The sequence below is a fragment of the Rhinoderma darwinii genome, chromosome 4, assembly GCF_050947455.1.
Source record: "Rhinoderma darwinii isolate aRhiDar2 chromosome 4, aRhiDar2.hap1, whole genome shotgun sequence".
Taxonomy (NCBI): Eukaryota; Metazoa; Chordata; class Amphibia; order Anura; family Rhinodermatidae; genus Rhinoderma; species Rhinoderma darwinii.
The window spans coordinates 79,105,861-79,121,529 of record NC_134690.1 but is presented as its reverse complement, the minus strand read 5'-3'; the positions used below and the strand labels follow the sequence as shown (position 1 = coordinate 79,121,529).

At 44.9% G+C, this 15,669-nt stretch overlaps 1 long non-coding RNA gene across 1 annotated transcript in view; it reads left to right on the top strand.

Annotated features, from left to right (window-relative positions):
- Positions 1-15,465, top strand: part of LOC142760738 (uncharacterized) — a 29,369-nt gene extending 13,904 nt beyond the window's left edge. The window contains exon 3 of the long non-coding RNA XR_012883383.1: positions 15,303-15,465. This is a non-coding gene — a long non-coding RNA (uncharacterized LOC142760738). The remainder of the gene's footprint in view (positions 1-15,302) is intronic.
- Positions 15,466-15,669: the final 204 nt, after the last annotated feature.

The following is a 15,669-nucleotide window of genomic DNA, read 5'->3' as shown; positions in this document are numbered from 1 at the left end:
TTCTGCTTGACCTGCTTTGCTTTGCCCCTGGCTTGCTTCTGTCTCCGTGCCCGCTTGGGTGTACTCACTTCGTCCTGGTCCTGACTGTTCGTTCGCCGCTCCGTTTCCTCGTGGCGTTCCGTGGCTACTGCCCCTTCCCTTGCGTGTTCCCTGTTTGTTTTCCCGTGCACTTAGACAGCGTAGGGACCGCCGCCCAGTTGTACCTCGTCGCCTAGGGCGGGTCGTTGCAAGTAGGCAGGGACAGGGCGGTGGGTAGATTAGGGCTCACTTTCCCTTCACCTCCTTCCTGCCATTACATAATTACAAGCCCTTACCTAGTCTACCATTTCTCCTACGCTGACGCTATCATGGACCTCCTTGAGACCCTGACCCAGCAGATGCAGGGCCTCTCCCTACAGGTCCAGGCCCTGGCCCAAAGGGTCAATCAGGGTGACGCTGCTTTAGTAGTATCCCTCACCTCACCTCTAGAACCCGAACTCAAGTTACCTGACCGGTTCTCAGGGGACCGTAAGACGTTTCTCTCCTTCCGGGAGAGTTGCAGACTGTATTTCCGCCTAAAGCCCCACTCCTCAGGTTCCGAGAACCAGCGGGTGGGTATCATCATATCCCGACTCCAGGAAGGGCCCCAAGAGTGGGCCTTCTCCTTGGCTCCTGACGCCCCTGAACTTTCCTCTGTTGATCGTTTTTTCTCTGCCCTCGGACTCATTTACGACGAGACTGACAGGACTGCTTTAGCCGAGAGTCAGCTGGTGACCTTACGTCAGGGTAGGAGACCGGTTGAGGAATACTGTTCTGATTTTAGGAAGTGGTGCGTAGCTTCTCAGTGGAACGATCCGGCCCTAAGGTGCCAGTTTAGGTTAGGATTATCTGACGCCCTGAAGGATCTGCTGGTTAGCTACCCCTCGTCTGACTCCCTTGACCAGGTTATGGCCCTAGCAGTACGACTTGACCGACGTCTCAGGGAACGTCAGCTAGAACGCTTCAATGTGCTCCCCTCTGACTTTTCTGCGATCCCCCCCGAGGTCCCGTCTCCTCGCCCCTCCACGGAGGACTCGGAGGTACCTATGCAACTCGGGGCCTCCATGTCCCCTCGAAAACGTAGGGAGTTTCGCAGAATGAATGGTCTCTGCTTCTACTGTGGGGACGACAAGCATCTACTGAACACCTGTCCCAGGCGCAAGAATAAGAAGCCGGAAAACTTCCGCGCCTAAGTGATCATCGGGGAGGTCACTTGGGCGCACAGGTATTTCCCGTTAATGTGAAACGCAATAAAATTTTGCTTCCCTTTCAGGTCTCGTTTGCTGGCCGGTCTGCCACGGGCAGTGCTTTCGTGGATTCTGGCTCATCTGCTAATATCATGTCTGTGGAATTTGCTATGTCTCTAAAGATGCCTTGTATTGATTTACCTTATCCTATCCCTGTAGTAGGAATCGACTCAACTCCCCTTGCTAATGGTTATTTTACTCAGCATACTCCTGTTTTTGAACTCCTTGTTGGCTCCATGCATTTGGAGCAGTGCTCTGTACTGGTGATGCAGGGATTATCGTCTGATCTGGTTTTAGGCCTTCCCTGGTTGCAGTTGCATAATCCCACGTTTGATTGGAATACTGGGGATCCCACCAAATGGGGTAATGAATGTCTTATGTCATGTCTTTCTGTTAACTCTATTTCTCCCCGGGAGGAGGTAAACACGCTTCCTGAGTTTGTTCAGGACTTCGCCGATGTGTTTTCTAAGGAGGCCTCCGAGGTGTTGCCCCCCCATAGAGATTACGATTGCGCTATCGATTTGGTGCCTGGTGCCAAGCTTCCTAAGGGTAGGATATTTAATCTTTCATGTCCTGAACGTGAAGCTATGAGGGTGTATATCCAAGAATGCCTGGCCAAGGGTTTCATTCGCCCCTCGACTTCTCCTGTAGGTGCTGGCTTCTTCTTCGTGGGGAAGAAGGATGGCGGTCTTAGGCCGTGCATTGATTATCGTAACCTGAATAAGGTCACCGTAAGGAACCAGTACCCACTTCCTTTGATTCCGGATCTTTTTAATCAGGTTCAGGGAGCCCAATGGTTTTCTAAGTTCGATTTTCGGGGGGCATATAACCTTATCCGCATCAAAGAGGGGGATGAGTGGAAAACTGCGTTCAACACACCCGAGGGTCATTTCGAATACCTGGTCATGCCATTTGGGTTGTGTAATGCCCCTGCTGTCTTCCAGAATTTTATTAATGAAATCCTGAGAGAGTACCTGGGTAATTTTCTTGTTGTGTACGTTGATGACATACTGGTGTTTTCCAAGGACTGGTCCTCCCACGTGGAGCATGTCAGGAAGGTGCTCCAGGTCCTTCGGGAGAATAATCTGTTTGCTAAGACTGAAAAATGTGTCTTTGGGGTACAGGAGATACCATTTTTAGGGCAAATCCTCACTCCTCATGAATTCCGCATGGACCCTGCCAAGGTTCAGGCTGTGGCGGAATGGGTCCAACCTGCCTCCCTTAAGGCGTTACAGTGTTTTTTAGGGTTCGCCAACTATTACAGGAGATTTATTGCCAACTTCTCGGTCGTCGCTAAGCCTCTTACGGACCTTACCCGCAAGGGTGCTGATGTCCTCCATTGGCCCCCTGAGGCCGTCCAGGCCTTTGAGACCCTCAAGAAGTGCTTTATCTCGGCCCCCGTGCTGATTCAGCCCAACCAAGAGGAGCCATTTATTGTGGAGGTTGACGCATCCGAGGTGGGAGTGGGGGCCGTCTTGTCCCAGGGTACCAGCTCCCTCACCCATCTCCGCCCCTGTGCTTACTTCTCTAGGAAGTTTTCGCCCACGGAGAGTAACTATGATATTGGCAACCGCGAACTTCTAGCCATTAAATGGGCTTTTGAGGAGTGGCGGCACTTCCTGGAGGGGGCCAGACACCAGGTAACGGTCCTTACGGATCACAAGAATCTGGTTTTCCTAGAATCGGCCCGGAGGCTTAATCCTAGACAAGCTCGGTGGGCACTATTCTTTACCAGATTTAATTTCTTGGTTACCTATAGGGCTGGGTCCAAGAATATTAAGGCTGATGCTCTGTCACGTAGTTTCATGGCCAATCCTCCTTCCGAGAAGGATCCTGCTTGTATTTTACCCCCTGGTATAATCGTCTCTGCCACGGATTCTGATTTAGCTTCTGATATCGCGGCTGATCAGGGTGCAGCTCCCGGGAACGTCCCTGGGGACAAACTGTTTGTTCCCCTGCAATACCGGCTGAGGGTACTCAGGGAAAACCATGACTCCGCTCTATCTGGTCATCCTGGCATCTTGGGCACCAAACACCTCATTACCAGAAACTATTGGTGGCCTGGGTTGCCTAAAGACGTTAGGGCTTACGTCGCCGCTTGTGAGGTTTGCGCTAGGTCCAAGACCCCTAGGTCCCGACCTGCGGGCCTACTACGTTCCTTGCCCATTCCCCAGAGACCTTGGACCCATATCTCCATGGATTTTATCACCGATTTGCCTCCATCTCAGGGCAAGTCGTTGGTGTGGGTGGTAGTCGACCGCTTCAGCAAGATGTGCCACTTTGTGCCCCTTAAGAAGCTACCTAACGCCAAGACGTTAGCTTCTTTGTTTGTGAAACACATCCTGCGTCTCCATGGGGCCCCAGTCAATATCGTTTCTGACAGAGGGGTACAATTTGTTTCCTTATTTTGGAGAGCTTTTTGTAAAAAGTTGGAGATTGATCTGTCCTTCTCCTCCGCCTTCCATCCCGAAACTAATGGCCAAACGGAAAGGACTAACCAATCCCTGGAACAATATTTAAGGTGTTTCATCTCTGACTGTCAATTCGATTGGGTCTCATTCCTTCCCCTTGCTGAATTTTCCCTGAATAACCGGGTCAGTAACTCGTCAGGGGTCTCCCCGTTTTTCTGTAATTTCGGGTTTAACCCAAGGTTCTCCTCCGTCTCCCCTGGTTGTTCCAATAATCCTGAGGTAGAGGATGTTCATCGGGAACTGTGCACTGTCTGGGCCCAGGTTCAGAAGAACCTAGAGGCGTCCCAGAGCGCACAAAAGATTCAGGCGGATAGTAGACGGTCTGCTAACCCCCGGTTTGTCGTCGGGGATTTGGTCTGGTTGTCGTCCAGGAACTTGCGCCTTAAGGTCCCGTCCAGGAAGTTTGCTCCCCGATTTATTGGACCTTATAAGATCATTGAAGTCCTCAACCCTGTATCCTTCCGTCTGGAGCTCCCCCCATCCTTTCGCATACATGACGTCTTCCATGCCTCCCTCCTTAAACGCTGCTCCCCGTCCTGGTCCCCCTCGAGGATACCTCCTGTTCCCGTTCTCACCCCTGAGGGGGTGGAATTCGAGGTGGCCAAGATTATGGACAGTAGGATGGTCCAGGGCTCCCTCCAGTACCTGGTCCATTGGAGAGGATACGGGCCGGAGGAGAGGACTTGGGTACCTGCCCGTGATGTTCACGCTGGGGTATTGATCAGGAGGTTCCACCTTCTCTTCCCCACTAAACCGGGTCCTCTTAGTAAGGGTCCGGTGGCCCCTCATAAAAGGGGGAGTACTGTTAGGGATCTGCCAGGTACTACGTCTAGGTATACTCCTGGGATTAATCAATCCACACCTGAGGCCAGACCTGTTCGACTGACACCATCTCCCACCAACCAGGGTGGCAGGCTCAGGAGTGGGAGAACCTATCGCGGCCTGGTCTGTCGGAGTTAGCTCCGCCCCCTGTCCTTTATTACCTGCCCTGTTCTCTTCCTCAGTGCTTGTAATTCTTTTGGATTCCTGGCCCCACTGCTGCTTGCTCCTGCCTGCTTCTGCCGTGCTTCTGCCTTGCTGCAGTTCTGCTTGACCTGCTTTGCTTTGCCCCTGGCTTGCTTCTGTCTCCGTGCCCGCTTGGGTGTACTCACTTCGTCCTGGTCCTGACTGTTCGTTCGCCGCTCCGTTTCCTCATGGCGTTCCGTGGCTACTGCCCCTTCCCTTGCGTGTTCCCTGTTTGTTTTCCCGTGCACTTAGACAGCGTAGGGACCACCGCCCAGTTGTACCTCGTCGCCTAGGGCGGGTCGTTGCAAGTAGGCAGGGACAGGGCGGTGGGTAGATTAGGGCTCACTTTCCCTTCACCTCCTTCCTGCCATTACAGTCTTACATGAAGGCAACAGTAAGTCAAATATCTAGGGGCATAACAATTGTGGTCACAGGAGTTGCGATTGCAACCGGGCCCGGAGGGGTAGGGGGTCTATCAGTGGGAACGCTGACTATGGCCATTGGCTCTCTGCCCCACCACTTAATCCAGCAAGCCACAGGCTGTTTTAGGCCTGTGGCCTACTAAAGGTCGGGAGGACGCAGCATTGCTTTGAAGGCTGCATGATGATGTCACTGCATCGTGCTGCCTGGCTGAAGTAAGAGGACCCAGCCGCTTGTCACGGGAACTGGGTAAGGTGAGTTGTTGTTTATTTCATTGGCGTAAAGGGGAAGTATTAATTGGAGGGGCACCTAACTACTATTAGGGCAGAAAGGGGGACATAAATACTTGAACTACTGTATAGGGCACAAATGGGGACCAAACAAATATATAGGAAAAAAAGAGGACCGAACAACTATATTGGGTCAAAACTGAGTCCTAAGTATTATATGGGGGCACAAGAAGGGCTCTAACTACTATATTGGGGTACAAATGGGGACTTAACTACCATATGGGGGCACCAAGTGGGACCTAACCACTATATAGGGGCACAAAGGGAACTTTACTTTATGGAGCTCAAAGTGCAAGGTAACTACTATATGAGGGCAGTAAAGAGACATAACTACTATATGGGAGTGCAAAGTGGGACCTAACTACCATATGGTGGCACAAAAAAGGACTACTATTATATGGGGGCACAAAAAAGGATTATTGCTTTGAAGGTGCAAAAATGGTGAGATTACGTATGTGTGGAGCACGAAGAGGAACACTTTAACTGTGTGGAGCGTAAAGGGGACACTATTCTAATTTGAAGAGCGCTATTACGGTTTGGAGCACAACATGGGGGTACCTTTACTGTGTGGGGCACCATAAGGGGGCATATATTAACCTTCTGGGACACTGTCTTTTTTTTTTTTTAGTGGGCATGACAATGTGGAGAGGTTACTGAACAGCGAGGAACCAAAGATGTTTGTGTTGCAAATTCTGCAGAGATAAGCCCTGGCTGGAAGACCTTGTAGTGGTGGTGGTTTGGGCCAGGGAAAGTAAATCAGTCCAATCAAAGAAGACGTCAACTGTAAGAGATTGGATATAACTGTACTGTATTCACTTACATAGCTGCAGGTTGCCTGTGTAAAACTGGTATCTAGCCCCCACCATCTCTGTAATTAAGGGGCAGAAGCGTTCAGCCGAGCGCTTTGTACCTTTGGCTGTCATCAGCTCTCCTCGTCAGCCTGAAGACTGGCTTATACACCGCGTTCCAAATTATTATGCAAATGTTATTTTTCGCTGATTTTCCTAATTAGTCAATGCAAATGACAGTCAGTATAATCTTCAACCCATCATTCGTTGGAGTATAATGCGAATTTTATTGAACAAATCTCCTAATGATAACAGATTTTTTTTTTAGAAGTAAAAAAACTCAAAATGCACTGTTTCAAATTATTATGCACAACAGAGATCAAAACATTTTAAAGGTTGTAAAGAGAACTAAAATGGTAATTTGTTGAATTTGCAGCATCAGGAGGTCATATTTAAAGAAATCAAAAGCTCTTTCAATCAAAAAAAACTTAGCAGGCCAAGTTACATGTTAACATAGGACCCCTTCTTTGATATCACCTTCACAATTCTTGCATCCATTGAATTTGTGAGTATTTGGACAGTTACTGCTTGAATATCTTTGCAGGATGTCAGAATAACCTCCCAGAGCTTCTGTTTTGATGTGAACTGCCTCCCACCCTCATAGATATTTTGCTTGAGGATGCTCCAAAGGTTCTCAATAGGGTTGAGGTCAGGGGAACATGGGGGCCACACCATGAGTTTCTCTCATTTTATGCCCATAGCAGCCAATGACACAGAGGTATTCTTTGCAGCATGAGATGGTGCATTGTCATGCATGAAGATAATTTTGCTACGGAAGGCACGGTTGTTCTTTTTGTACCACGGAAGAAAGTGGTCAGTCACAAACTCAACGTACTTTGCAGAGGTCATTTTCACACCGTCAGGGACCCTACCAGTTCTCTCCCCATGATTCCAGCCCAAAACATGACTCCGCCAACTCCTTGCTGACGTCGCAGCCTTGTTGGGACATGGTGGCCATTCACCAACCATCCACTATTCCATCCATCTGTACCATCCAGGGTTGCACGGCACTCATCAGTAAACAACACGGTTTGAAAATTAGTCTTCATGTATTTCTGAGCCCGCTGCAACCGTTTCTGCTTGTGAGCATTGTTTAGGGGTGGCCGAATAATAGCTTTATGCACACTTGCAAACCTCTGGAGGATCCTACACCTTGAGGTTCGCGGGACTCCGGAGGCACCAGCGGCTTCAAATACCTGTTTGCTGCTTTGCAATGATCACGCTATAGGGAAAAAGGAAACAAAGCGCACATAGTGCATGAGCCTGTATTAGGTGAGAACAAAAGGAAAAAAGTGGTCAATTGTGCTGACCTGATGTTGTTATGCTCGGAGCATAACATCCCAAGGTGCGTGTCCAAGTTAGACTTAGGTAGAGACAGTTGCAGCCCAAATTCCGGTTTGAAGATTGGTAAAAATCCACTATGTAGATCCAGGAGATAGGGAGATAAAAAATGGAATGGCATTTTAGCAGCTGCTCTCCTAATCCTATTAATTTGTCTGCCAGAAACCTTCCTCATTATGCCTTTATCTGAACGAACCCGTCTGTGCTCTGAATCAGCCACAAATCTTTTCACAGTACGATGATCATGCCTACGTTTTCTTGAAATATCCAATGTTTTCATACCTTTCACGCTTTTCGGCAGCAGAGAGATCCTTTTTCTTTCCCATATTGCTTGAAACCTGTGGCCTGCTTAATAATGTGGAATGTCCTTCTTAAGTAGTTTTCCTTTGATTGGGCACACCTGGAAAACTAATTATCACAAGTGTCTGAGATTGATTACAATGATCCAAAGAGCCCTAAGACACAATGCCATCCATGAGTTTAATTGAAAAACTAATAATTAAATGTTTATGACACTTAAATCCAATGTGCATAATAATCTGGAACACGGTGTAGACGTTCTATGTGAGCCCGTCGTCAGGTTGATGCGGAGAAACAATCACAGCTAAAGGTGTAGGGCGCTCAGCTGGGCACTTCTGCCCCTTCGTTTTAACGATTATGGCGGTCTCAGCCCCTGGATCGCCACTGATCAAAACTTTTGATATGTCCATATGACATATCAAAAGTTTTCTGAAAGTACACTTACTGAACAGGAACTTGGTGCTACAGTGGTCACTAGCCCACAAAAACTGGACAGTTGAGAATTGGAAGTATGTCGCCTGGTCTGAAAAACCTTCATTTTTACTGCAGAGTAAGAATTTGACATAAATTTCACTAATCCATGAATCCATTCTGGTGTATTGGTGTGGGGAATGTTTTCTTTGCTCCTTGATACAAAAAAATACTACGGAATGTTGCTGATCATGTGCATCCAACCATGTACATATTTTACCCAACTTCTAAAGGCTACTCCACCAAGATAATGCATCATATGAAAAATAAAATGTCATCTAAAAGCTGGATCCATGAATATGAGTCCAAAATATTCCAATAGCTGCACATTCACTAGATCTGAGTTCAATAGAACACTGTTTGGATGTGGTGGAGAGATTCATACCCTTAATATGTATCTGGAAAATCTGGAGAAACTTCGTAATGCTATTATGATGACATGAACTAGAATCTGTAAGCGTTCTTGTACTTTCTAGTACTAGAAGGTGCTCATTTTGGCCCACTTCTTGGTGTGCATAAACCTTTAGTTACATCTTAGATGCATTAGCATGAATGTCTACAACCAACGGTTTCCTGAGATTGTTTATCAATTTTTTTTATCAGATCTGATTTACTTTGGTATTTCCTCTAGACAAACTGCTTTAATGTGACATGTTTCAGTGTTCTTGGATAAAATGCCCTTAAAGGACTTAGAATTACCAAGTAAAATGTCTTAATTTGAAAGAACATTAACATGTGTTTTACGTCTTAGTATCAAGGCAGGGTAATATCTATGCTAGGCATATTGTCTATTTTTTTTCTTTCAATTTGTGCACACCCAAAGCAATCTTAAAATTCTGTCTCCTTGTTATTTTCCTGCATACATTCAGTGAATTTTTTGTCTAAATATGACTATTCCCATGTATTCCTTAAAGGGGTAATCCCGGCACGGGACCAGCTGCCTGCAGGCATCGGATGTTATGCAGTGTTCAATGCTGGAAGCAGATGGCTCTGTACACTGCATAGCGGCCGGACTGCAGATCTGCTCCTATTTAAGTGAATATTCAATGGACATCCGGTGCCCAAAGGCAGTCGGACCAGCTGATCGGTGTGGGATCTGGGCGTCGGAGCCCCTTCGATCATATACTGATAACCTATCCTGTGGATCCAGTATGAAAAAAACGTCCCATGCCCGGACAACACCTTTAAAGTGTATATTCTCTTTGAACACTTTTTCACAGTTTACCTTTAGATTTAATCTAAAGAAGACACTACAGTGCGTTTTCACACTACAATTTGTTGCGTGTTTCTTAATTTTATTTATATAATTTAAGGTAACCTACCGATAAATAAATGAGCTCTCATTGTCAAACTCTGATTAAAGGGGTTTTCCCACCTTAGACATTTATGGCATATCCACGGGATATGGAATACAGTGAAGGAAATAAGTATTTGATCCCTTGCTGATTTTGTAAGTTTGCCCACTGTCAAAGACATGAACAGTCTAGAATTTTTAGGCTAGGTTAATTTTACCAGTGAAAAAAAAAAGAAAATCACATAGTCAAAATGATATATATTTACTTGCATTGTGCACGGAGAAATAAGTATTTGATCCCCTACCAACCATTAAGAGTTCAGCCTCCTCCAGACCAGTTACACACTCCAAATCAACTTGGTGCCTGCATTAAAGACAGCTGTCTTAAATGGTCACTGGTATAAAAGACTCCTGTCCACAGACTCAATTAATCAGTCTGACTCTAACCTCTACAACATGGGCAAGACCAAAGAGCTTTCTAAGGATGTCAGGGACAAGATCATAGACCTGCACAAGGCTGGAATGGGCTACAAAACCATAAGACGCTGGGTGAGAAGGAGACAACTGTTGGTGCAATAGTAAGAAAATGGAAGACATACAAAATGACTGTCAATCGACATCGATCTGGGGCTCCATGCAAAATCTCACCTCGTGGGGTATCCTTGATCCTGAGGAAGGTGAGAGCTCAGCCGAAAACTACACGGGGGGAACTTGTTAATGATCTCAAGGCAGCTGGGACCACAGTCACCAAGAAAACCATTGGTAACACATTACGCCGTAATGGATTAAAATCCTGCAGTGCCCGCAAGGTCCCCCTGCTCAAGAAGGCACATTAGCGCCTTTCAACAACGCAAGCGGCGCGATGACGGCAACGCGCTGCTTGCATCGTTCAACCACAGCATTGCCACTGGACAACGCGGGAACAGGATTAAGGTGAGTGTAAAGTTTTTTTTATTCTAATAAAAATTTGACTGACATTATCTACAAGGGTGTCGGCTCTATCTACAGGGGGGCGATATACAGGGGTGGGCTATATGTGGAGCACTATAGGGGAGCTATATGTGAAGTACTGTATACAGGGGAGCGATATGCAGGGGTGGGCTATATGTGGAGCACAATAGGGGAGCTATATGTGAGGCACTATATACAGGGGTGGGCTATATTTGGAACACCTATAGGGGGAGATATATGCAGGGCACTAACTACAGGGGTGGGCTATATGTTGGACACTATATACAGGGGTGAGCTATATCTACAGGGGGGCTATATACAGGGGTGGGCTATATATGGAGCACTATATACAGATGTGGGCTATATGTGGAGCACTATTTATAGGGGGAGATATATGTAGGGCACTATCTATAGGGGTGGGTTATATGTTGGACACTATATACAGGGGTGGGCTATATGTGGAGCACTATCTACAGGGGGGCTATATGTGGGGAACTATTTTCAGAGGGGGCTACATGTGGGCCACTATTTTCAGAGGGGGCTATATGTGGAACACTATATACAAGGGGCTATATGTAGGGCACTATCTACAGGGGTGGCTATATGTGGGACACTACACAGGGCTGTATGTGGGGCACTATCTACAGGGGCTCTATGGGGGTCACGATCTACAGGGGGATCTATGTAGGGGACCACAGGGGGCATTGTGTGTGCGTGTGTGCGTGTGTGTGACACAGTGTATGGTGCTATTATAATTAGCGGTGCAGTGTATGACGCCGTTATATTTAGGGGCACAGTGTCTGGCACCATGAGAACTTTATCTTTTGTTTATAGGTGCAGAAATGTTTGAAAAGTGAGAAGCTGAAGACATCTGAGTTGCAAACTGCAGAAATGGGCCGTGGCCGGGAGTAGTCATCATAGAGGTCTGGACCGGAGGGAGACGAAAAGAGAAAAAGAACAACTAGAATCTGACAATCTGTGAGTCACTTCATGTAAATGTTTATTCTACCTCTAATCAGCACTATTTGGGCCATACTGGGAGCTGTATAAAATTTAGTGCAAGCCTATACGGCAGAGGTTGCACTAAATTGAGCTGTATTTGTGCTGGTGCTGTATATATGTAATGAGCTTGGTTCTGGTGATGTATTTATGTACTGAGCTTGATTCTGGTGATGTATATACTAGTCTTTCTCAATGAATTAGAATATCATCAAAAAGTTAATTTATTTCAGTAATTCAGTTAAAAAAGTGAAACTCCTATATTATATAGATTCATTACACACTCTATTTCCAGCATTTTTTTTCTTCTAATGTTAATGATTATGGCTAACCGTTAATGAAAACCCAAAATTTAGATTCTCAGAAAATTAGAATATTATATAAGGCAAATTTCAAAAATGATTTTTATAACCGGAATGTTGGCCTACTGAAAAGTATGTACAGTAGATGCCCTCAATACTTGGTCGGGGCTCCTTTTGCATGAATTACTGCATCAATGCGGCATGTCATGGAGGCGATCAGCCTGTGCCACTGCTGAGGTGTTATGGAAGCCCAGGTTGCTTTGATAGCGGCCTTCAGCTCGTCTGCATTGTTAGGTCTGGTGTCTCCTCTTGCTCTTGACAATACCCCATAGATTCTCTATGGGGTTTAGGTCAGGCAAGATCGCTGGCCAATCAAGCACTGTGATATTGTGGTTATTAATCCAGGTATTGGTACTTTTGGCAGTGTGGGCAGGTGCCAAGTCCTGCTGGAAAATGAAATCAACATCTCAATAAAGCTTGTCAGCAGAGGGAAGCATGAAGTGCTCTAAAATTTCCTGGCTGCGTTAACTCCGGACTTGATATAACATAGTGGACCAACACCGGCAGATGACACGGCTCCCCAATCCATCACTGACTCTGGAAATTTCACTCTGGACCACAAGCAACTTGGATTGACGCCTCTCCACTCTTCCTCCAGACTCTGGGACCTTGATTTCCCAATGAAATACAAAATTTACTTTCATCTGAAAACAGGACTTTGGACCACTGAGCAACAGTGTTGGTCAGCTGTGTTTATATCAAGTCCAGAGTCAACGCAGCCATCTACCAGGAAATTTTAGAGCACTTCATGCTTCCCCCGGCTAACAAGCTTTATAGAGATGCTGATTTCATTTTCCAGCAGGACTTGGCACCTGCCCACACTGCCAAAAGTGCCAATACCTGGTTTAATAACCACAGTATCACTGTGCTTGATTGGCCAGCAAACTCGCCTGACCTAAACCACATAGAGAATCTATGGGGTATTGTCAAGAGGAAGATGGGAGACACCAGACCCAACAATGCAGACGAGCTGAAGGCCACTATCAAAGCTACCTGGGCTTCCATAACATCTCGGCAGTGCCACAGGCTGATCGCCTCCATGCCATGCCACATTGATGCAGTAATTCATGCAAAAGGAGCCACAACCAAGTATTGAGTGCATATACTGTACATACTTTTCAGTAGGCCTACATTTCGGTTATAAAAATAATTTTTGAAATTGGACTTATTTAATATTCTAATTTTCTGACACTAAATCTTGGGTTTTCATTAGCTGTTAGCCATAATGATCAACAATAAAATAAAAAAAATGCTGGAAATAGATCACTCTGTGTGTAATGAATCTATATAATATGAGTTTCAGTTTTTGAATTTAATTACTGAAATAAATTAACTTTTTGATGATATTCTAATTCATTGAGAAGGACTAGTATGTACAGAGCTTTGTTCTGGTGCTGTGTGTATATATATATATATGTACTGAGCTTGGTTCTGGTGTTGTATATATGTACTGAGCTTGGTTCTGGGGCTGTATATATGTACTGAGCTTGGTTCTGGTGCTGTATATGTGTACTAAACTTTGTTCTGGTGCTGTATATGTGTACTGAGCTTTGTTCTGGTGCTGTATATATGTAATGAGCTTTGTTCTGGTGTTGTATATATGTAATGAGCTTTGTTATGGTGCTGTTTATATGTAATGAGCTTTGTTCTGGTGCTGTTTATATGTAATGAGCTTTGTTCTGGTGTTGTATATTGAACGATACTGCTTGTAAAATATACAAATGGCCTTATTCTCGAGTTACATAAAAAAAAAATGTGGAAAAAAAATTACACCTCATTTATTGGTAGGGAAAACAAACCTGGCGAGGGGGAAGGAGATGTCGGGGAAGAGGTTGGGGGGGGGGGGGTTGCTAAACTGAATCTTTGCCCTGGGTGCTGGAGAACCAAGCTATGCCTCTGGTAAAGGTGAATAACACTATTTCAAAGTGCTTCACCTATGTAAGCTGGGCGACTCACAATACTGCAACTCACTGTAAACTAGTGTGTGGTTTGGGCATGTGGCACACTACCCCCTGCACGGCTAACATGCAGCACTGTGATCCTCAATTCAAATCTGACCTGGACAACTTTTGTATAGAGTTTGATTGTGCTCCTGATCTTTGACTGGGTTTCCTCAAACATTCCAAAAACATACTTAGGTTAATTGGCATGAAATTGACATGGAAATTTAATTCTGAGCCCCACTGGTGACACGTTCTATGTGAGTCATTTTTTGTGCAGGCTGCAGAATTTGCTAGTGCTACATAAATACTGGGCAACAGGTAAATAGGTCATATATGGAGTGATTATAATGGAGACGCTTTACTCTACACTGACTCAAGAGATGCAGCTATATTGAGTAAGCTGCTCATACAAACTGTTCAGTGTTTCCTATAATATCGTAATGGTTTACTCAAGGTCTTAAATACCTGTGAGGAAGGACTTCAAATGAGATCCTGACAGAGCATGTCACTCGACAGATGTGGAGAACTGTCGGAGACCAAAGAAAATAATTCCAATGAATTCCTTGTTGCAAATCTGCTCAAAGTAGGGAGCACCTAAGAATATATCATCTATACTTACCTAAAAGTTATTAATTCTGTCATAACTCCGAAACAGGATAAAAACACAACCTTTTAATCCAGTCTCATCTTATTTTAACCCCTTCCATGCTAGATGTAGTCTTCTCTATACTGTACAGATACAATAACTCTCCCTTTGGATGACCAAGCTTTTCTTAAAATTAGGTATTGGATGCAGCGGAAAGGGATATGGATGGGCCACTCAATCGTTGGTAGTAACCAATCAACTAATAGTAATATCCAAAATAGTGTGTTTAGTGGATTAATATGTGATCTACTCAGAGGCAGTGACTGTCCAAGATTATAATACTGTAGGTGAGAAAACATGGAGTTGTTGTCCTGCATGAGTTCATTAGAAGTTGATGTATGTTTTTATAATCACTTTTCAGACACCCCATGTGGCGTTTTGGAATTCCAATATTCTTAACATTAACATGATGTATATATTAAAGTTTTTGTTTCATCATCATAGGATGCCCTTAAAAGTGCACATGTTAAGGCACCAAGGCAAGAACAACAGTTGCTTGTCCTTTATTATTAAGTTCCCTCAAGTTGATTTTGATCCCTGGGGACCATATGACTAGTATTTCTACATGATGATCTAGCATACCAACTCATCCTTCAAAGGGGTTGCCCAAGTTCAAATGTATTTATTTATTTGATGTCAATCATTATCTTCCTAATTTACATTGTGTTCCAGATCTTCATGTTTTTTTCACTCTAGGCCTGCTTCAGGAGATGGAAACAATGTTTATGCCTGGTATCCAAGGAAGATGTCCATACCTGTCTATGATCTGGAGGGAAACGACCATCCTATTGGCCTCCTACCTCCTTGCTGCTGTGTGCATGAATGCTACTTAGTTGGGAGATCCCTGAACACAACCTTAGGCACGGTTATCATTATACATAGTGTGTGTATGCAAAACGATAGAATATTTTTAATGAAGTCTATCAATAATAATAGGCTATATACACTTTTGAATCCAATTTTTTTTTAAATAACTCAATGTTTTATTTGATTTTGAACAATTTTTGAATTTTTTTTTATAAAAAAAAAAATCACTTTATGAGATACAACTTCTTTGTATCCT